The following is a 23,930-nucleotide window of genomic DNA, read 5'->3' on the forward strand; positions in this document are numbered from 1 at the left end:
AATGAAGAGGAAATAGGCAGTCTACCTGAAAAAGAATTCAGAATAATGATAGTAAAGATGATTAAAATCTTGGAAATAGAACGGAGAAAATACAAGAAATGTTTAACAAGGACCTAGAAGAACTAAAGAGCAAACAAACAATGGTGAACAACACAATAAATGAAATTTAAAATTATCTAGAAGGAATCAACAGCAGAATAACTAAGGCAGAAGAACAGCTAAGTTACCTGGAAGATAAAAGAGTGGAAATAACTACAGCAGAGCAGAATAAAGAAAAAAGAATGAAAAGAACTGAAGACAGTCTCAGAGACCTCTGGGACAAAATTAAACACAGCAACAATTGAATTACAGGGGTCCCAGAAGAAGAAGAGAAAATGAAAGTGACTGTGAAAATATTTGAAGAGATTATAGTTGAAAACTTCCCTAATATGGGAAAGGAAATAGTTAATCAAGTCCAGGAAGTACAGAGAGTCTCATACAGGATAAAACCAAGGAGAAACACGCCAAGACACATATTCACCAAACTATCAAAAATTAAATACAAGGAAAAAATATTAAAAGCAGCAAGGGAAAAACAACAAATCACATACAGGGAATCCCCATTAGGTTAAAAGCTGATCTTTCAGCAGAAACTCTGTAAGCCAGAAGGGAGTGGCAGGACATGTTTAAAGTGATGAAAGAGAAAAATGTACAGCCAAGATTTCTCTACCCAGCAAGGATCTCATTCAGATTTGACAGAGAAATTAAAATCTTTACAGACAAGCAAAAGCTAGCAGAATTCAGCACCACCAAATCAGCTTTACAACAAATGCTAAAGGAACTTCTCTAGGCAGGAAACATAGGAGAAGGAAAAGACCTACAGTAACAAACCCAAAACAATTAAGAAAAGGGTAATAGGAACATACATATTGATAATTACCTTAAATGTAAAAGATTAAATGCTCCAACCAAAAGACACAGACAGGCTGAATGGATACAAAAACAAGACACGTATATATGCTGTCTACAAGAGACCCACTTCAGACCTAAGGGCACATAAAGACTGAAAATGAGGGGATGGAAAAGTTATTTCATGCAAATGCAAATCAAAAGAAAGCTGGAGTAGCAATTCTCATACCAGATAAAATAGACTTTAAAATAAACACTACTATAAGAGACAAAGAAGGACACTACATAATGATCAAGGGATCAATCTAAGAAGAAAATATAACAATTGTAAATGTTCATGCACCCAACACAGGAGCACCTCATTACATAAGGCAAATGCTAACAGCCATAAAAGGGGAAATTGACAGTAACACAATCATAGTAGGGGACTTTAACAACCCACTTTCACCAATGGAAAGATCACCCAAAATGAAAATAAATAAGGAAACACAAGCTTTAAATGTTACATTAAACAAGATGAATTTATTGACATTTATAGGACATTCCACCCAAAGACAACAGAATACAGTTTCTTCTCAGGTGCTCATGGAACATTCTTCAGGATAGATCATATCTTGGGTCACAAGTCAAACCTGGGTGAATTTAAGAAAACTAAAATTGTATCAAGTATCTTTTCCAACCCCAACACTATGAGACTACATATCAATTACAGGAAAAAAAATCTGTAAATAATACAAGCACACGGAGACTTAACAATACACTACTTAGTAACTAAGAGATCACTGAAGAAATCAAAGAGGAAATAAAAAAATACCTAGAAACAAATAACACGATGACCCAAAACCTATGGGATGCAGCAAAAGCAGTTCTAAGAGGGAAGTTTATAGCAATACAATCCAACCTCAAGAAACAAGAAACATCTCAAATAAAAAGCCTAACCTTACACCTAAAGCAATTAGAGAAAGAAGAACAAAAAAGCCCCAAAGTTAGCAGAAGGAAAGAAATCTTAAAGATCAGATCAGTAATAAATGAAAAAGAAATGAAGGAAACAAGAGCAAAGATCAATAAAACTAAAAGCTGGTTCTTTGAGAAGATAAACAAAATTGATAAACCATTAGCCAGACTCATCAAGAAAAAATGGGAGAAGACTCAAATCAATAGAATTAAAAATGAAAAAGCAGAAGTAGGGCTTCCCTGGTGGCGCAGTGGTTGAGAGTCCGCCTGCTGATGCAAGGGACACGGGTTCGTGCCCTGGTCTGGGAAGATCCCACATGCCGCGGAGCGGCTGGGTCCGTGAGCCATGGCCGCTGAGCCTGCGCGTCCGGAGCCTATGCTCTGCAACGGGAGAAGCCACAAAAGTGAGAGGCCCGCATACCGCAAAAAACAAAAAAAAAAGAAAATCTTTTTGGGCTTCCCTGGTGGCGCAGTGGTTGAGAGTCCGCCTGCCGATGCAGGGGACACGGGTTCGTGCCCCGGTCTGGGAAGATCCCACATGCCGCGGAGCAGCTGGGCCCGTGAGCCATGGCTGTTGAGCCTGTGCGTCCGGAGCCTGTGCTCCGCAACGGGAGAGGCCACAACAGTGAGAGGCCCATGTAACGCAAAAAAAAAAAAAAAAAAAGCAGAAGTAACAAATAACACTGCAGAAATACAAGGGATCATGAGAGATTACTACAAACAACTATATACCAATAAAATGGACAACCTGAAAGAAATGGACAAATGAGAAACATAGATCAATGGAACAGGATAGAAAGCCCAGAGATAAACCCACACACACATATGGTCACCTTATATTTGATACGGGAGGCAAGAATATACAATGGATAAAAGACAGCCTCTTCAATAAGTGGTGCTGGGAAAACTGGACAGCTACATGAAAAACAATGAAATTAGAACACTCCCTAACACCATATGCAAAAATAAACTCAAAATGGATTAAAGATCTAAATGTAAGGCCAGACACTATAAAACTCTTAGAGGAAAACATAGGCAGAATACTCTATGACATAAATCACAGCAAGATCCTTTTTGACCCACCTCCTACAGAAATGGAAATAGAAACAAAAATAAACAAATGGGACCTAATGCAACTTCAAAGCTTTTGCACAGCAAAGGAAACCATAAACAAGATGAAAAGACAACCCTCAGAATGGGAGAAAATACTTGCAAATGAAGCAATGACAAAGAATTAATCTCCAAAATTTACAAGCAGCTCATGCAGCTCAATATCAAAAAAGGAAACAACCCAATTGAAAAATGGACAAAAGACCTAAATAGACATTTCTCCAAAGAAGATATAGACTGCCAACAAACACATGAAATAATGCTCAACATCACTAATCATTAGAGAAATGCAAATCAAAACTACAATGAGGCATCACCTCACACTGTTCAGAATGGCTATCATCAAAAATTCTAGAATCAATAAATGCTGGAGAGGGTGTGGAGAAAAGGGAACCTTCTTTCACTGTTGGTTGGAATGGAAATTGATACAGCCATTATGGAGAACAGTATGGAGGTTCCTTATAAAAACTAACAATAGAATTACCATACGAACCAGCAATTCCACAACTGGGCATATACTTTGAGAAAATCATAATTCTAAAAGAGTCATGTACCACAATGTTCACTGCAGCTCTATTTACAATAGCCAGGACATGGAAGCAACCTAAGTGCCCATCGACAGAAGAATGGATAAAGAAGATGTGGCACATGTATACAGTGGAATATTACTCAGCCATAAAAGGAAACAAAATCGAGTTATTTGTATTAAGGTGGATGGACCTACAGTCTGTCATACAGAGTGAAGTCAGAAAGAGAAAAACAGATACCGTATGCTAACACATATATATGGAATCTAAAAAAAAAAAATGTTTTTGAAGAACCTAGGGGCAGGACAGGAATAAAGACGCAGACGTAGAGAATGGACTTGAGGACACAGGGAGGGGGAAGGGTAAGCTGGGACGAAGTGAGAGAGTGGCATGGACATATATACACCACCAAATGTAAAATAGATAGCTAGTAGGAAGCAGTCGCAAAGCACAGGGAGATCAGCTCGGTGCTTTGTGACCACCTAGAGGGTTGAGATAGGGAGGGTGGGAGGGAAATGCAAGAGGGAGGGTATATATGTATATGTAGAGCTGATTCTGTATGTTATAAAGCAGAAACTAACACACCATTGTAAAGCAATTATACTCCAATGAAGATGTTAAAAAAGAACTAAAGAAAGTAAGATGAACATTATGAGACCAATCATGTAAAATTTTAAAACAAACCATGTTGCATTTATTTGGTGGATGCACTTTGTGCTGTTTTTTCCATTGTAAACCTGGCACAACCATCATGTTATTGAAACCTGGGCACTACATTTCCTAGAATAACCTTCTTAATGTGTCCTCTTAAAGTCTACCAAAGAAAGGAGGTCACTGATTTAGAAGCAGGAAGTAAAGTGGTAACCAGTAGTTTCAGATTGTCAATACACAGTTCCCAGTGACCACCGGAGGGCCAGCAACATCTCAGGCTGCCCTAGGTCTTTCTCTTGACTGGCAACCTCTCCACCACCACTCTCACTCCAGTGCTTCAGGCTAACTTAATAATAATTTATTTTATAAAGACTTTATTTTTAGAGAAGTTTAAAGTTCACAGCAAAATCAAGGGTAAGGTACAGAGAATGGTTATGTCACCGATTCCCTGGTTTTAGCTCTTCCCACACAGCTGTCCTGTTTCCTGTATTAAAGCCCACTCACATACCACCTGCTGGTGATTCTGATATTCGGATTGACATACATACATACATAGTGGAACTTAAATAAATGGTCTGGAAAGATAAATAGCAACATCTAAATACCAGTTACTCTAAGGCAGAGGGAAGGAGAACAGGATCAGCATGGGATGCAAGGTGACTTCCAATTGTGTTATTTTTATTTTATTTACTAGGAAATACGCTCTGAAGAAAGTATGGCAAATGAACTAACACTTGTTGAAATTATATTAGGTAGGGCTTCCCTGGTGGCACAGTGGTTGAGAGTCTGCCTGCCGATGCAGGGGACATGGGTTCGTACCCCAGTCCGGGAAGATCCCACATGCTGTGGAGTGGCTGGGCCCATGAGCCATGGCCGCTAAGCCTGTGCGTCCGGAGCCTGTGCTCTGCAATGGTAGAGGCTGCAGCAGTGAGAGGCCCATGTACTGGCAATATATATATATATATATATATATATATATATATATATATATATATATATATATATATATTAGGTAGATCACTGTGTGTTAAAATATTTTAGGTATTATTCCAGATTTTTAAAATATTTCCTTAAAATATAGGTTATAAACTGGTCTTTCACCTGAGCCCCTTTACAATATTTCCTTTTAAGTCATCAGATTTCTTCTTTAACATACTCAATTATGGCCAGAAAAAAAGTATAATTATACTGATGGATATGACAGATATAAAGCACTGAAATTATCATCATCTCGTCTGACATTAGGTGTCTAGACACTCTGCTATTAAAATGATATATTATTACTGTAAGAGGATTTCATGAATAAACTTGATTTCCATTTCAAATTCAAATTTTTAGTCAACCATAAAATATTACAGCAATGTTTGCTAAATCATTTCATTGAAGTGCTATTTTAAACTATCTCTGAGGAAGCTTGAAATTTGAAACTTCATTGAGAGAGGGAATGAGCACATCCCCATCACTTTTCCAAATGAATATCACTAGGTTCCTTCACCATGTTCACTTTACAGCCCAAATGAAGAAAAGAAACCTCTTCAAATGCTGGGTTGAGTGAATTATGCTACAGCTACCCAATAATCTCTTCACAACAAAAAGAACATGGACGTTAGTTAAATAAAGTTCACTTATAATTTTCAGAAAAGGATAAAACCTTTTTATGAGTTTTATGATTATTATGGTTTTATTGAGATAAGAAGCATTAACATGGAGCAAGGGCATCAAAAGTGATTTGAAATATACGGCTAACTATGCCTACCACGGTGGCCTTGGTCTTACCCTTACTAACACCCTTACCCACCCTCCTGTCATTTCTTCTAATAATTAGTCTTTCTGTATCTCATCTCCCCCAAAAGAATACTGATGTATTTTTTGTCAACTAAAATTGCAAATAAACTTCATCTCATGTTTAAATGCTTCCAGATGAAAGACTCGAAACACCCTGAGGGTTATTAAGAGTTTTTGGTCATTAGTAATATATTAACCCCATCCTGTGAATCAGTTAGTGATATACTCACAATCATACCTCATGTGAGCACACCTGGATAACTCAAATCTATTCTTAAATGTACATTTCATAAGTACCTTGAAGAACTGCAAATAGAACTTGCTTTCTCTGGTACTTTGGGATTAGGAGACAAAATGCCCTGTTCTCTCCAGAAATGCTTCCAGGTATTTATTTGACAACTGCCAGAATGGGAGAATGAGAGCTATATTTTAGCCCCTGAGAGAATCTGGGAATTGCATTTTGACCCTTTCTCTTCTCTACCCTCTTTCTTCACCCAATACAATTAAGAGTCAGTGAACTGGCATCAGCCCACTGAAGTTGGCCTGAATCATTCAAAATTTCAAACAGCGTAGATGTTACTCCATAGTACAGCTGCTTTATAGAAAAATTTCACTTCACAGCCTAAATATTTGAAGTGATATGACCATTCAAAAAGGAAAATCTTATGGTTGAAGAGTAGACACGAAGAAATTTGTTTCTCTAAGACAGCATCAACAGGATTTAAAAGGATCTTGAAAGAGCTGAAAGTGATTATGGAGAAATAGTACTCCAAGCTGAGAAAAATGAATTGACCTTCAGTAAATGAGATCTGGTCTCTGACTGAGACACAGGGAGTTGGGGAATGCTCATTGTGAGTGTCCTTAGTGTCCATGTATCATTGTGTCATGCAAGTAGTATAGGTATTTTACAGATTAAGTCATTTATAAAAAATTACTTTAATTCATATCCACAGTGTCCCAATCAATGGGTTGAGAACAGAAGCCTGTTGAAAAAGCCCATAAAGTAGAATATACATAAGTAAACAAGCAAACAAATAAGTACTCCTTCAATACAGTATGAGAGTGTATGAATGGATTACCCATAAAGAAAGAGAGAAGGTTAGCCAAGTTCCTTTCAATCTTAAAATTGAAGTGAAAACCTCAGTGCATTGTTTCTTCAAGTTATGAATTCAATTTGAATATTATGTGGAAGAAGCTACTGAATACACTTGCTAGTTAATTTTATTGCAATCTTGATAACTTTTTGACTGATGGATCTGTAGGATGCCTGGAGAATCAGGAACAGGGCTAAATAGCGACAAAGATTAAGGTATTTAATATAGTGTAGATCGTTCAGAATAAACTGAATAGAGCCAAATTCTCCACTTAATAACCTGATTAACTGTTCTCCTTTTCTTTTTTTTTTAACTGTAGCACTAACTACTCATTCTATGGAGATGAAAGATTCTTGAAGCATCTGACTTAACAATTTGTGAGACTTTTCATTTCTTGGACTTATCCATTAATACATGTTGTGAACTAATTTGTGACAATTAACTTCTGTAATAAATGTCTCCACTATAAATAATCATTCCTTTCCTCCCACTCACTCACTAAATGGGTGACTGCTGAAGGTCAGAAAGAAATATTATCTCCTATTTTGTAAGGGACCGAAAATTTCTTCCACATATAAGTAATTTACTGCCACTAACTACATTCTTACTCTGAATACTAGTTGTTTTTTTTTTTAACTTCTTCTACACAAATTTATTAGGCACCTACTGTGTGCCACGTGTGGAGACAGACTGCAGTGAGTAACAGTCAGCATCGTGGCTCTGGCCGTCACCTTAGGGTTCAGTCTAGAAGAAGTGGAAGGCATGGGCAGAAAACAAGCATCCAGCAAAGAGACCAAGATGAGGGAGGCTGTGATGCCCAGTGAGGGCTGGATGGTCAGAGGGGCTTCCTAAGGGTGGGGAGGGTTGGCCAGGCCAGGTGGCCAGCCAGGGTGAGAGCGAGAAAGACCCACAGGAGGGGAGGAACAGGCCAGGTGCAGGTCTGCAGGCAGCTGCGGGCTAAAGAGCACTGGGGGTTTTGGGGGAGCTGCAGATGCTCAAGGCCAAGGTTGGGGTGGGTTGCACTCCAGGTGGTGGGGAGACACTGGAGGCCTGGAGCAGCAGAACAACAGGCGGGTTTTCAACTCAATGCTCACTGGCCACCATGGGGTGGCTGACCGGGCTGGTGGCTCCATGTGGGGAGCAGGCAGATGATGTGGTGGCGCCAGCCTTTCCCTTGTCCAACTCCCCAAGTCCTATCACCTGAGCACACAGCCTGTGGGTGCAGCACTCCTCAGATACTATTGTTCTTGTGGGTTCTGCTACTGAGACTACTATTAACACTACTGTTACCGTTGTTGTTGTTGTTGTTATTTTATTTCCTGAGTGAAGTACTGGAATTGCTCATATAGACATTTGTTTTGAAGACAAATTGAAATTATGATAAAGTAATCGTAGTTCAGGCATACAAAAATGGTAGCCACTGAGGATGTGGTCTCAGACATGTTCCTGCACCAGTGAGAACTCGAATCTTCTCTGAACTATATCAAACCCAAGGACAACACCAAATGTTTTGGAACATCTGTCAGCTGCAACTTTATGGTCTCAAGGCCCCCCCTTGTAGCTATGCTACCATTTCAGACCCCAACCAATCCTTGCTTAACAAGCACCCTTGCTTCTTGGCGGCTCCAATTACAATTCTTGACAAACAACTTTTGTAACTAACTGCGGCCTTTCAGGTTTTGCCTTTGTAAACTTCGTTCATTTTGTAGTCTGGCAGAACACAATTCAAATGTTTCTTGATTCTTTCTCTCGAGATACGGTCCTAACAAACCCCAAATAAACATCTCTTTATTTCAATCAGTTCTTCATTTCTGAAATTTTGCTCAAGAGTCTGTTTGTTTTGCTTTTGGTTTTATTTTGGTTTTGTTCGTTTTAAAAGGAAAGATGTAAATGTTTCTAGTAATACGTATTGTCAAGTTCCTTTTCTTTGAGAGTGACCAGTGGTTGGTACACATAATCTGTGAGACTCTATTTGTTAGACTGATTCAGAAGGTATGTCTGAAAAAGAAATGTCTCAGGCTTCTTACCACAAACAAATCATGACAGAAGATGGAGAGATTATCTGGTCTCCTAGAGCTATCCATCAGGAGAAGCAATGCATATTTTTCTTACATAGCTTCCTATTTGCAAAAACTTCTACAATATTCTCTCTCTCTTTATATATATACACACACACACACACACACACATAAATATATATGATGTAATAAATACATTTAAATTATACATATAATTTTACAGAAACCAATATACAGTTAACATAACTATCATTGAGTTTTATTTTATAAACTGAGTTGACTAAAATCTTGGCATTCAAAAAGTATTTTATGTATCACACCAGAAATAAACACTCTGGGATCTATACAGATAATTAGTACATACCCCGTTGTGTAAGCCTTGACATACTTAATTTAAAGTACTTCCAAATCTTAGGCCAGTCTTGAAATATCTGTAAGGCAATAAGATATATCGAGAAGTGTTTATATATTTATATACTGAGAAGTGTATATATTACACTTCTCAATTTTCTGTGATTTTCCTCGTTTATAATCTCTTTGTGTCAAATTTTGTTACTTGGTCTTTTCAGCACTGCCTTCTTTTTTCTTATATCTGAGTTGTGAAGATCACAGAGTACGAAACCAGGAATTGTAAGTATAAAGGCTTTTTTAGACAAAGGAAGTAGTATAACTGACAAGGCTTAAAACTGAGTAAGGCTCAGAGTCACTGACAGGGGAAAAGAGAATGTGAGGTTAACTTGCACTTGTTCTGAAGGCTGGATGACTATGCATGCCCTGCTGTGAACTTTGGATTTTAACCTGCAGTGATGAGCAATCATATAATGATTTTAAGTTTTTTGAGTAGGATAACTATCACATCTGAGTTATAGGAAGATAAATTTGAATGCAAAATAAAGACTACAGAGAAGGGCTGTCAAAACAACTTAAAAGAGAAAAATTGTGGCTTTAAATAAAAGATTTTGATATATATCATAAAAAGATTTTGATATGGATGTCAGATAAAGAATGATCAAAATTATTATGTACTTATTGTCTTACTCTAGGTTTTCCAGGACACAGAACCTGAGTAAAAGCTATGCACTACTACTTTATAGGTAGTGCAGTCCTAGGGTTCTGGGTTGAGGGAAAAAAAGAAGACAGGAGAGAAAGAAGGAGAGCCAATAAGAGGGCACTTTAATAATCAGGTTGTGTGCTGGTGCTGACAGAGGGACTATGAGATAAGAAGATGAATACATATCCAGAGTAAGTTGAGATACCAGTGAGTATGTACTGCTGCCCTTTTCAGAGCATGAAGGTATTTAAGATAGGTGACATGGCACTAACCATATAACTAGTCTTTCTGAGGGATGATGTCATCCTGAGACCCATCATTGGTCTCTGCTAATGGTAGTGTGGTTATGCAGCAGTAGCAATTAGCTAGATCAGCCCTCAAGCACTAGTGCATATATTATGACTCCCATGCATTGATTTCATCATTCTCATAATTTTGTTGTTCCTGGACTACTGCCCAAACTTGGGTGGGATAAGAAAGGCTTATGAAAATCATAGTATTAGTCATTCTGGTATGCACTAACATGAAAAAAAAATCCTTATGCTGTGTGCCCACTCCCATGTGTCTACCCACATGTCTCTTCCCCAGAACTCTACCTTCCAGTTTTCCTTTTATTTTATTTTTTTAATTTCCAAATCCAGATCAACCTATCAGACCTTTTACCACTGTCCCAGATTTCATGTATACCCATACTTCTGGCCACTTCTCATCCACAGAAAGTGACAACAAGGTGACCTCACACGTCTTTGCCCACTGGAATAATGTCCCTCATAACTGTACTTTAGTACCACCCCTTTGTAATACAGAGCTGTAGTGAGGCAACAGTCCCTTTTCACTTAACACAAACATACTGCAATAATCCATCTGTGAATGAGCTGAGATTTATCCTACTACATCAGTTGGTCAAAGGGAACCCCCATCAACTCATAGCATGAGTTGAAGGAAATTAAGTTGTACAAAGAGACAGGTAACTTGTGCAGCAGGGTTACATGTTCATGTAATTTAAATATGTATTTGATCTGCCTGAGACAAGTCTTTACTGTGACATTCTAAGTTCACAATAAACCCTTCCTATTCTACCTGGCATTATGCCAAAATGAATACACTAAAACACACCTCAAAATGGACAGCTCCAGTCATGGAAAATAAAGATCCACATGTTTTGTGCCTACCCCTTGGGCAAAGAATAGTCTATACTATGTGCATAACACCCCCTCTAAGTTCATTTCTTATTGCTTTATTGAAGAGAGTAGTATCTAGGCTATTCTGGGTTCTTAAGTATTAAATCCATTTTACCTTCCCATATTCTCTGAGTCTTCTGATTTCATTCTCACTACTATGTCAAAGAAGTAACAACATTTCTTCCCAATTTACTGTAATTGAGTGCAGGATTTAAGTAGCCAGATTAATAGGTTATTATGATATTTTACAGTGGAAATAAACTCTCAAAAGTAATTAAGTTGTCCCCTTCTAAACCATATTTTCCAACCCTTGGATGCATACACTCAAGATCTATGCCTAAATATTGTCCAATAATTCCTGCCAGCAAAAATTAGCTAGGTTTTTTACCTCCTTTAATGTGTACACTATTTCCTTATTTCTTCCTTATGGAAGAGGGATTTTATTTCCCTGTTTGGACCGTGCTTAATCTGATGTGTGTAATTGCCTTAGCGTCAATGAAGGGAGTCAGGGAAATTTATTTTATGGAAACGATTTTCATCTCTGTAAGCATCTGATTCAAGTGAGGTCATTTCAAAGTCACTATTCAAGGGGAGGCTGCTTTCCTCTAACAAGGGGATGGGGACAGCTTCTGCTGAAATAATGAATTCAGTGGAATTCGGGAATTCAACTTTATCAGACTTGTTCATCCATATTCCTCATCATAAATTTCACAGTTCTACTCTTCTCCTTTCAAAGTCCTAACATTGACAAATGAGACTTGTTGAGATTTCACACTTAATTATGTTATACAGAGCCTTACAATTAGGCTCTGTCCTGATACTGCAGCTTCTGAAAAATTTTATAGAAGCTACTCACAGTATGCCATGAGGTAGTATTTGATGCCCAGGTACTGGAAGAGTTAGCTGTTGAGAGTGCCCTCATTCATATAATTGCCATTGCCCGGTGCAGTCCTAACACCACAAACATCACATATCCTAATGCCCTAGATTCCACCTGTAACTTGTTCAAAGCATTATTAATAATTTTGGTGCTACTGAATGCCAGGAGTTATAATCACTATATTTACTCTCAGCAATGTGGTCTTTATCAGAACTATGAGCATTGAAGCTCCTTGCTTTTAATCCGAGGGTCTGCTTTCTAGGGCCATACTTAGTTATCAATTGTCTGAGCTTGGGCTCTCCAGAAAGCAGAGCCTGAGAAAAATGTGTATGTTCTAGTACTGTATTAGGCAAAGCAATCCTGGCATGAATGAGAGAAAAGGGAGAGACAAAAGTAAGAATAAAACACCAAACAATATATTGGTATTATGTTTGCAATTGGCCACTGCATGATATGAAATAAAACTGATGACATTCAGGACTTTCTTATAAAATGTTGTATAAAGTACAAAACTCTAATGAACTAAATCAAAGAAGAATCAAATAAATGGAGAGATATTCCATGTCCGTGGACAGGAAGACTCAATATAGTCACGATGTCAAGTTGTTCCCAATTTGATCTATAGATACAACACAATCCTAATAAAAATCCCAGCAAGTTATTTTATGGCTAACATAGGATAAAATCTAGATGACCTTAGGTATAGTGATGATCTTTTAGAGATAAATCCTAAGAGTAAGTTGAGATATTTTGGCCCTTTATTATAGATAAACATGGTAGGACAGTCGTCTCTTGGTATCTGCAGGGAGTGATTGGTTCCTGGACCTCCCACAGACACCAAAATTCATGGATGCTCAAGTCCTGATAGAAAATAACATATATAGGTCCTGTGTATCTGTGTGTTTAGCATATGCAGATATAGAGGGCTGACTGTATTAAGAAAAACATGGATCCAATTTGTTTCTTAGTCAGTCGGGGCTGCTATTACAAAATATCACAGACTTAGTGGGTTATAAATGACAGAAATTTATTTCTCATAGTCTGGAGTCTGGACGTCTAAAGTCAAGGTGTTAGCATGGTCAGTGAGGGCCATCCTTCAAGTTGCAGACTTCTTACTGTATCCTTACATGGAAGAAAGGGCTAGGGAGCTCTGTGGGGCCTCTTTTAAAGGGCACTAATCTCAATCATGAGGGGCTCCCCCTTCATGACCTATTTAGCTCCCAGAGGCCCCACTTCTTAATACCATCACCTTGGGGATTAAAATTAAGGGAACACAAACATTCAGACCATAATATTTTACCCTTAGCCCCCAAAATTCATGCTTTTTATATGCAAAATATATTCATTCCATGTCAATAGCCACCAAAGCCTTAATTTGTTCCAGCATTAACTTAAAAGTCTAAAGTCCAAAGCCTCATCCAAATATCATCTAGATCAGATATGAGTGAGACTCAATGTATGATTGAGTCTAAAGCAAATTGCTCTCCATCTGTGAACCTGTGAAATCAAACATGCTGTGTCTTTCCAAAGTACAATGATGGGACAGGCAGAGGATACACATTCTCATTTCCAAAAAGAGAAACAGAAAGGAAGAAAAAAAAAAAAGAGTAAAAGGTCTAAGGTAAGTCTAAAATCTAACGGGACAAACCACACTAAATCCCAAGGCTTGAGAATGCTCTTTGGCTCAATGACCCACCTTCTGGACACACTGGGCAGGGGTTGGGCATTCCCACCCCCACAGCTTTGCTGGGTACAGTCGACTCCTCAGCTCTCACAGGTTGGCGTGGAATTTCTGCAGCTATCCCAGGATGGAATCACTAGCTGGTGGCTCTACTGGTCTGGGGCTGAGGGGGTGGCCCCATCTGCAAGGCTCCACTAGTATTACTCTAGTGGGGATTCTCTGTGATGGCCCCAGACTTGCAGCGGTCCTCTGCCTCAGCTGTGTGTTAGCGGCTCCACGTGGCTCCAACCTTTGAAATCTAGGTGAAGGCAGTCAGATCCCCCACGCTTTGCTTGATACAGCACAAGCCACACCAGGACTCGCTGGAGCTGCACCTGCAGTGGCCGAAGAGTGTGGTGCTGGAATGCAGGGAGTGGAGTTCACAATGTGAGCAAGCATCAAACAGATGCAGCCCCTCCTTCAAAATCGTTGTGCCCATAAACCCCTGCAGCACTCTAGGCTTGTGACAGGAAGGGCAGCCCAGTGATCTCTGAAATGCCTTTGGGGCCATTTTTCCATTGTCTTGGACAATAGGCCCAGACTTCTGTTCACACGGCTGACCAATCTCTCCCACTCTCTTGAGGTAGCTCCTAGTTGCTGTTAAGATGGCCAATCCAGAAGATTCTTATCAAATTTGGCTACAACCTTCATGTTAACTCAAAAACTTTTCTTTTTTAATTCCTTTTACTATGGATAGGCCAAGATGGTTCCAAAATTTTAAGTTCTGCTTCCTCTTTGATTAACAACTCCATCTTAAAATTGTTTCTCTTCTCACATTACTATAAGCATTCAGGAGAAGGCAGCTGCCCCTTCAACATTTTGCTTAGTTATTTTCTCAGTCACATAGCCAATTTCATCTCTCACAAGCTCTACCTTCCATAAAATACTAGGTCACAAACATAATTCAGCCAAGCTCTGACACTTCATAGCAAAGGATCACCTTTCCTCCAGTTTTCATTAACAGGTTCCTCATTTCTGTCTGAGATCTCATACGAATAGCCTCTACGGTTCATATTTCTACTAACATCCTATTCACAAACACTTAAGTATTCTTTAAAATGTAGGTTTTCTCTGTAGGTCTCTTCCTTCTGATATCTCATGAGAACTGCTTTTAATGGTCCATTAATGGCAATATAGACTCTTTCTAGCATGTACTTCAAAACTCTTCCAGCTTCTACTCATTACCTAGTTTTAAAACCGCTTCCACACATTTAGGTGTTTGTTACAGCAGCACCCCCACTTCTCAGTAGCTATATCATTATTAGTCAAGGTTTTCCAGAGTAACAGGATGATTAGGGTTTACAGAAACATGTAAGAGGAGATTCATTATGGGAATTGGCTCAAGCAATTATGGAGGCTGAGATATGCTACAACATGTCACCTGCAAGCTGAGAAACCAGAAAAGCTGGTGGTATAATTCAGTGTGAATCAAAAGTCTGAGAACCAGGACCTCCAATGTCCAAGAGCAGGAGAAGGTAGATGTTTCAGCTTAAGAAGAGAAAGTGAGACTTCACTTATCCTTTACCTTTTTCCTCAGTTCAGACCCTCTATAAATTGGATGATGCCTGCCATATTGGCAGAGCTATCTTCTTTATTCTGTCTACTGACTCAAATGCTAATCTCTTCCAGAAACACCTTCACAAACACATCCAGAAATAATGTGTTACCAGCTATCTGGGCATCTCTTAGCCAAGTCAAGTTGACACATAGAGTTAACCATCACAATTGGTTAATTCAGAACTGACTGCCCTCTACCACCACCAACCAGTTTAGCTTGTCTTGTCCACAACTATTCTCAGACATTATCATGTGTAAACATAGGCACACTGTTTCACCCCTCCCCATTTAACTTCTGCCATTAGTCTTTTTTTTTTTTTAATATAAAGTCATTTATTTATTTTTGGCTGCACTGTGTCTTCTTTGCTGTGCCTGGGCTCTCTCTAGGTGCAGTGAGTGGGGGCTATTCTTTGTTATGGTGCACGGACTTCTCATTGAAGTGGCTTCTCTTGTTGCGGAGCACAGGTTCTAGGTGCACAGGCTTCAGTAGTTGTGGCATGGGGGCTAGAGTGCAGGCTCAGTAGTTATGGTGCACAGGCTTACTTGCTCTGCAGCATGTGGGATCTTCCCGGATGAGGGATTGAACCCGTGTCCCCTGCACTGGAAGGCAGATTCTTAACCACTGCACCACCAGGGAAGTCCCCTGTCATTACTCTTGATCCCAGATCTTTAATTCCATGTCATTTTTTTCCTTATGCTTTGCCTGATGATGTGAATTAAGCCTGATACTTAAAGAGAACAAGTGTTATGTCTATTCCTGATTGGAAACTGTCTGAACTAGGAGTAGATCTCAAGCCACCTGAATCTCTTCCCATACACAGTGTGATAATATTACCAAGATCATTGGAAAGGTAATATCATTGCAAAGGTCATGCTGACAATCAAGAACATCTGTTCGAACACAGATATAATGACTATATTGTTAGTAACCTAAGTATTGAATGGACGTTTTTCTTCATAATCTATAAACCAGATATGGACAATGGAATGGAGAATACACATAGTCAAAATTACATTATTATTATTAAGTCAGGAAAAGTATTTATGTTACTGATTTTCCTGCTTGTAATATGAGAGAGTAAGCGTACAAGTGGGCAGTAGGCAGGGATGGCCCATATAAAAGGACATTTTGCCTTGTTTTTCAGATTATATACATATGGACACACTTGTGTGTTTATTACATATGCATAATTTATTTATTATTAAATTTTAATTATTTAAAATCTATTATCGAATTATTATTAAATCTTCAAATTATTTTTATTTTCTTTGATTCATGGCTAAATTTAGAACCACAGCATTTGTTTATTGTTGAAGTACTCATTCAAACAGGTGACTACACTCCCAGAAAATCTATGAGAGAAAGGTTGAAATAGCACTGAGGAAAAATTATGGTACTATAGATTCTATAGTGAGATTGTCAGAAAGCTTTATATGTTGCCCAAGACCATATTCTTTGTTATAACGAGGTCAAATAAATTATACACAGAAAATAAGAGAAATTGAAATCTGTCCTCAACAAAGGACCTTTTAAGCTCCTTGATCCATATAAATATATAGTTTGCTGAACTCAATGCCTAGGGAAGAACAGCAGTCTTGCTGGAGGTCAGAAAGATATCTGTGAATGAGACCTTGAGATGCTATATAACACACTCATGTTATTCAGTTGCTATATAACACACTCACGTTATTCAGTTATTCAGTGGTCTTATGCATATCCACTCAGAGGAATTAAGCAAAAAAAATTTCTCTGGAAGGTTGTTTTAATTCCTTTCCAACATAAAAAATAATTGACATTATCAGGTCTTTAACAAAAATATAAGTAGCGTTTTGGTAGAAACCTACACTTTTGTCTATAGCATTTGTTTAGAATACAAACTAAATAAAAATATTGATAGCTCACTTTAAAAAACTTATCATAAAACATTAAAGTCCATATTATACTTAAGTATCCTTCCACCTGTTCTCCCAGGTATTTCATTTTGTAAATCAACTTTCCTGACCTTTTCTATCTAACTATCTGGAATTGCTATATAGAATGAAATGAGCAATACTATCATACTTTCTAGTACTCATAATTTAAATCTTAAAACAAAAGTTATTTAATAGAAGAAAATATAAATATTATCCACCTTAAAGACAATGCTAAAATTTATCATGAATTATGTCTAGATTAAATATTATATTTAAAGACAAGATGGTTTCTGAACATTCTAACAGTTGTTCTTAAATTTTACACATTTCCCAAACTTAAATCTTGTCCTTTCGTTATGACCCAGGTCACTTTTCTTTACCTTAATACTTTGGTTTGTACATTTATGCTTGGCTCTCATTTGAACTCCTTCATACCCATAATTGATTCATGAGGTCTCCAGGGAGAATTACACTTACTTTTAAATAATATTGCTTATGGAAAAGTCACAACTTTATAAAGTGATTCCAATAATTCCCTTCTCTTGCTTTCATGTAGAAATCCATGGATAAGTTCTCACAAAGTTGCCAAATTTGACCAAACAAAGTCACACAACTCCTGGGTGATAACTGAAGTATAAAGGACTAGGACTATATATGCAACATCCCTATAGCTCTATCTGATTCCTTTGCTCTGGATCCAATCAGGAAAATATGGTACTCTTAGCAAATCCACTTATCTGTAGACTTGTAAATTGCACTTGGTACATTTTTCTTCCAAAGAAACTAAGACAGTTTATACACTGGCTAAGCCAAGAGCACTGCTTGGGGAATTTAACTGTTTCACCCAGACTACAACTGGCCATCTGTTACTGAAGAGAGGTCTTTAAAGCCTGAGTCATCTACTTAGGTTAAGGATACTGATAAAATTGCTTGACTAAATACTCGGTTTTCCACTTCATTTTTTAAGATGCATACTGTATGAGGAAGGAAGAACAGGTTTTATTATTTCTTAGCATTGATATTACATGTCTATAAAGTTATTCAATCATGGTAGAATCTCTACATTTCAAATCTTTGTATGTCAGTGAGTGCATGTGAAGATGCTGCTGCCATGGCTGGAGTTTGTTTATTTTTTAAATTCAATTTATGATTTACTTGTTTGGTTTTGAATAGTTTGAAAAAACACCAACTGAAAAAATATTGAGGAAGTCATTTAAGAAAATAAATATTTGGGACAGTGTGCCCTGAATTTTGGTTCAGGTTCAGAGTATAAAAGATTAAACATTTTGGAGTAGATATGATTTTTTTTATTATCCAATTTACTCTAAGAGAATCTGAAACTCCTAGCTCTTTTCTTTGTGATGACAAAGAGTCTTTTTTAAAAAATTCCCCACATAAAAGTGATGGTAAAGGTGAGTATTAGACTAAAGTTAGGTAACCAACTTTGCTTTTTGAAAATCAAAAGCAGAAAAATAGTAGAAATAAATTAAATTAACAGGTTATCAAAAACGAATTGTCAAATAAATCATTATCTTCACTAAGAAATCTTTGATGAATATTTATAATGATATAAAACATTGCTTTTTAACACCTAACATGTACCGAGAAAAGAATTAAAATGCTTCATCTAAATAAACTCATTTAACACTCCTTAAAAGTTATATTATTATAAAGTCAGAAAAAGTACCTATTTTATTGACTTTCCTTCTTCTAACATGAGTGAGCATACATGTGAACAGCAGTCAACCACATGTTCCATATAAATGGACATTTTGCCTCAGTTTACTGATTATCTATCAAACATCTACAAGAGTGCTCAGGAAAATAATAATTTTGAATCAGTTATCTGAATAAATAAATGAAAAGAACAAACACAAGCATTTTAGATATTACACTTAACTATACTTAAATATAATGATTATATCATTTTCTTTGATGAAATGATTCTGTGAAACTGTAAAGCAGCTATTGCCCACCTACACTGGCATTTTCCACATGTAGGGACTGTCCTCCCACATATACCAAGAGGCAATGGTAAGGGGAATAAATAGGAACATGAAGGTGGATGATGACATTTCATGACAAATTATTCTGATGGCCTCATTATTATCTCCAGCCATTGCAATCATGCCAATCCTTAATAAAGTTTCATTTTCTTCCACAATTAAAGTAATGGACTTTATATGATATTTAAATAAATGATTTATTTAATAGGAAAGTTTATAGCAATATATGCCAATGGATAAAAAGATATAGGTGTTTTGACCTTTTTATTCCTCAGAAAATATATAAGAATTCTGATGTCACTTTAAGTTTTAGAGGGCAATTTTATATGATAAAGAATTTTCAATATTGAGATCTCATATTTTATGTTAACTTAAGCTCAGAATGATAAATTTACAAAAGTTGAGAGATGATTTTAATTAAAGGCTTTTTAAATAATGTAGCTGATATAGTTCAAATATCCTTCAGCCTTTTGTGGCATCACATTCTTTTTTGTTTGTTTGTTTGTTTGTTTTGAGATTTAAGCTCATACTGGCTGTTCAGAAAAATAATATGTAAGGAAGCATAATGTACTTATGAAAAATGTTGTTTTGAACAGGCTGAAAGTATGAAATGATCTGATATGCTTTTTATAACTGCATATGATAAATCAGTCTTCCAGACTTAATAATATGCTTTATCCCTTTGAATTAAAACTATTACATTCAGATTTCAAGTACTTTTAAAGACGGATGAAATGTTTTGTGGATAGACAGAAAAATGATATTATCATTGCATTTCATTGTCAATAACAGTATTTTGTATTATTTCAAAAGCTGAAAGTTCAACTCTATTTTTTAATTTATATTGTAAATCATTTTATAGGGTTTAAAACACTGAATTTGTGGTAAACCATGTGAAATTAATCTTTAAAACATAGGAAATATTATATGTATAAAGATGCCATGTGCTCCTCCCGATTTCATTAATTTAAAACACTTCTTAAATTGTTGTGCTAAAATACTTTTGGGCTATTTGACCTCTATCTTGAAAGAAAATGAATGTCTACAGGTGGCATTTTAAAAACAAACAGACATACACTCATTCTTTGAGAGGGCTGAATACTGAAAGAGAAGAGGAAAAAAACAAAAACAAACAGAGTGCAACTGTGATCCAAATTTAACAGCAACAGGACAAACTAACTTTATTTAAGGTGGTATATACAGATTATTAATACTTATAATGAAACGATCATATATTTAATGGGATTATTCAAAAGCAACTAATTAGAGAAGTGTATTTCAAACACGAATAGCATAGAGTATTTTAATAATATTGGATATTTTAAAGCGACGCATTTCTGAAATTCCCTAAATGTAAATGTAGTTTCCCCAGGTGTCTGCCACTTCCAATTTTCAAATACTAACCTAAGAAACTAAAGTCTTATTTTATGTAATTGGCTTCCAAATGAAAACTGTAACTCTAAATTTAAGAAGGTCTGCCTTTACACTTGATTTAAATAACAGCAGCAACAAATGTAAGGGCCTGACCAAAAAAATACGAGTCATTTGCATATGGGGACTCACCTGACTTCAAGATTGTTCTTGTGAACCCTAGAGTAAGATTCACTCCACATATTCTGTATTGTTCCATTTTTATCATCACACCCTTATGCTTTTAATAAGATATTAGGTGAAACACTCTAAGAGAAACATTTCAGGGGGTGGTGGTGGTGGGACGAATTGGGAGATTGGGATTGACATATATACACTAAGATGTATAAAACAGATAATTAATAAGAACCTGCTGTATAAAAAAACAAAATAAAATTCAAAAAAATAAATTTGAGCATATTCCTATAATAAAATTCTATTCAGCAATAAAATAAATGAACTATAGCTACTCACAACAAAATGGATGAATCTTAAACATGCCATGTTGGGAGAAAGAAGCCAAACACAAAAGAATACATAGACTATAACTACATTTAAATAAAGTTTAAAATGGTCTTAACAAAAAAAAAAAAAAAAAAGAGAGAAACTTCTTTTTTTTTTCTGAAAAAGACATGTAGAAGAGAATGTACGTGTGTGTGTGTGTGTGTGTATGTCTGTGCTGGCTGATCCCTTTATAATGTGATGTTTTACATGTTGATAGAAATGCATTATTATAAATTGAGCATCAAGCTCAGTAAGAGCATGGGACACAAGTAACGATGATGACATCTGTCAAATTATTATGGGCAATCTCCTTTAGGGTCATTGCATGACGAGTCACAGAGGAAGCAGAGAAAGAGAGAAGGAAGTATATGGAGAAGGATGGAAGTCAAGGACCTCATTTTATATTCAAGTATCAAATCTATAATATAGGTATAATTTTCATTTTAAAGAAAAGGGAAGTAAAGTTCATGAAGATTAAGCCATTCATCTAAAGTTCTAGTATAATATCAGAAGCAGGATTTTAACTTTTAACATCTGACTCCATTGAAAGTAATCAAATATTTAGAGAAGCTTAATAACTGACAAAATCTTCCTTCATGTAGGCATTGCTTCTCTACCCTAGACACATCTTCCATATTTTCTCAACAGCAGTCAACTAACATGCTTTATTCCTGATTTTTATTGTCAATTAAACCTCCTTCTCTGTCTACTGCTTAAATATAAAACTATATTAATTATCAACAGCTTAAAACATGCCATAATTTGGAGTTGTAGGAAGGGAAGGGAATCATAGTTTAACAAACAACAATTAAAGAAAAACCATTTAGAAGAGAAACAAGTGCTAAGGAGATGCTCCAGTAAATATTTCCCAATAATATATTTGCATAGACATCCAGGAGATAGGAAGAGAAACATATATATATATATAAATTATTATTTCAGATATCCATTCCCCAGTTCTCTTAACGTTAGATATCTTTTTATATTTTCATAAAGAAATATGGCTTCACAATGTATTTGGGGTATAAGACAAAGTTCTTATGATGAAGGCCTTGGCTTTGTACCCTCTTGCTACTACTTGCTTTCCACTACTCTTCCCCTTGCTCACTGATTCACTCTGACTACACTGCTCTCCTTGATGTTTCTCAAACCTGTTAACCACTCTCCCACTCCTCCAGGCTTTTGTACTTGCTCTTCTCTATATCTGGATAGCTACATGATTCACTTCTGTACCACTTTCAACTCTGTTTAAATGTAACTTCAGTGTCTCTGTTAAAAAGAAATATGTTAATTTGGGAAAATATAACAGAGTTATTTTACAAAATATTTATTTAATAGCAATAACTTAGGAATTTTAGCGTGCTTATTGAGAGCTTGTTCTATTGTCATTTCCCTCTACAGTGTGATAGTACAGAAAGGATCTGGAGGCTTGCCATTTGCAAAAGGAAAGGTGGCAAACCTATAAGAGTCATCTCTTAATTATCAAAAATAGAATGCATAAAGTGACTTTCACACTCTTCAGTATAAAACACATTAACAATTACCATGAGACATCCTCTTACAGCTATAATTCACCCACTTGATGTTACAGGTTTTCAATGTGCCTGATTTGCCTGGCCTACCTGTTTCTCTCCCTGTCACTCATTATCCCTAGTTTCCTGTCCCACTGACTCTTCAATTGGCACATTTCCATACTCCCCATTATGCTTACAAATAATCTCATTAAAAGAGTTCAGCTCACCAAAGAGCACTTGTTACATCAAGGGTGGAACTGATATTAAGACTCATTTCTCCATGAGCAACATTCAAGTGTTTTAACAGAAATATAACCTCACTTCTGGTTGCTGCTCAATAGTTAAGTGTATAGCCTAATTACTGAGATCAACTATTGCCTGAGATAGTAAACAGTTTACAACATGATGAGAAGATGAAAAATATAGTCTTCAGTGAACCAGTCATTGACTGAAATATCAAGTACCTCTTGTGTCAAAGTGCTAACAATTTATAATCTACAGAAAACAGTGTTTCAAGATCACACGCTGATTATTTAGGGGTATTTATTCAGCATAATATCAAAAACCTGTGCAATCTTTGTGACTGCTGGGATCACAAAGGCCCAGTTAGCAGTGTAACTAAGAAATTAAAGATGACAGTTTTGCATAATTAAATTTCCATTTCCCATTCTTGATTCTGTTTACTATTTCATTTTGATCCATTTTTTTACTCACACATATTAATATCAGGGGAAATTGAATATACTTGTAAAATGATGATTTGAGTTTGAAATGAAAAACACACCCACCCCAAAACTTGGTAGAACAACAGCTAACTATCAAAGAAAATGACACATACACCTCCTCACTCAACTACCTTCTGCCAAGAGAACCAGGGCTCCCTGCCTGCTTAGATAACAGGTTGGCACATCACGCACATGCACTTCTGAGGAGTAGGTGGTAGTGAAGGAACACAGCAGGGGTGGACAGGGTAGTGGGAAGGATTCCTGATGGAAGGGCAATTGCACAAAAAGATCAAGAGAGCAATTGTTGGTCCAACATTGAATACGCCTTCACAGGGCCTGAGTTAGTGGCAGAAGGTAGACTGCACAGCTCTGGCAAAGTACATTTGTAAAATTACATAAAAGTAAACTTTATTTCACAGATGCCTTCTACCTAATATTAAA

Source organism: Mesoplodon bidens, assembly GCF_964165515.1.
Source record: "Mesoplodon bidens genome assembly, chromosome: 5".
Lineage (NCBI taxonomy): Eukaryota > Metazoa > Chordata > Mammalia > Artiodactyla > Ziphiidae > Mesoplodon > Mesoplodon bidens.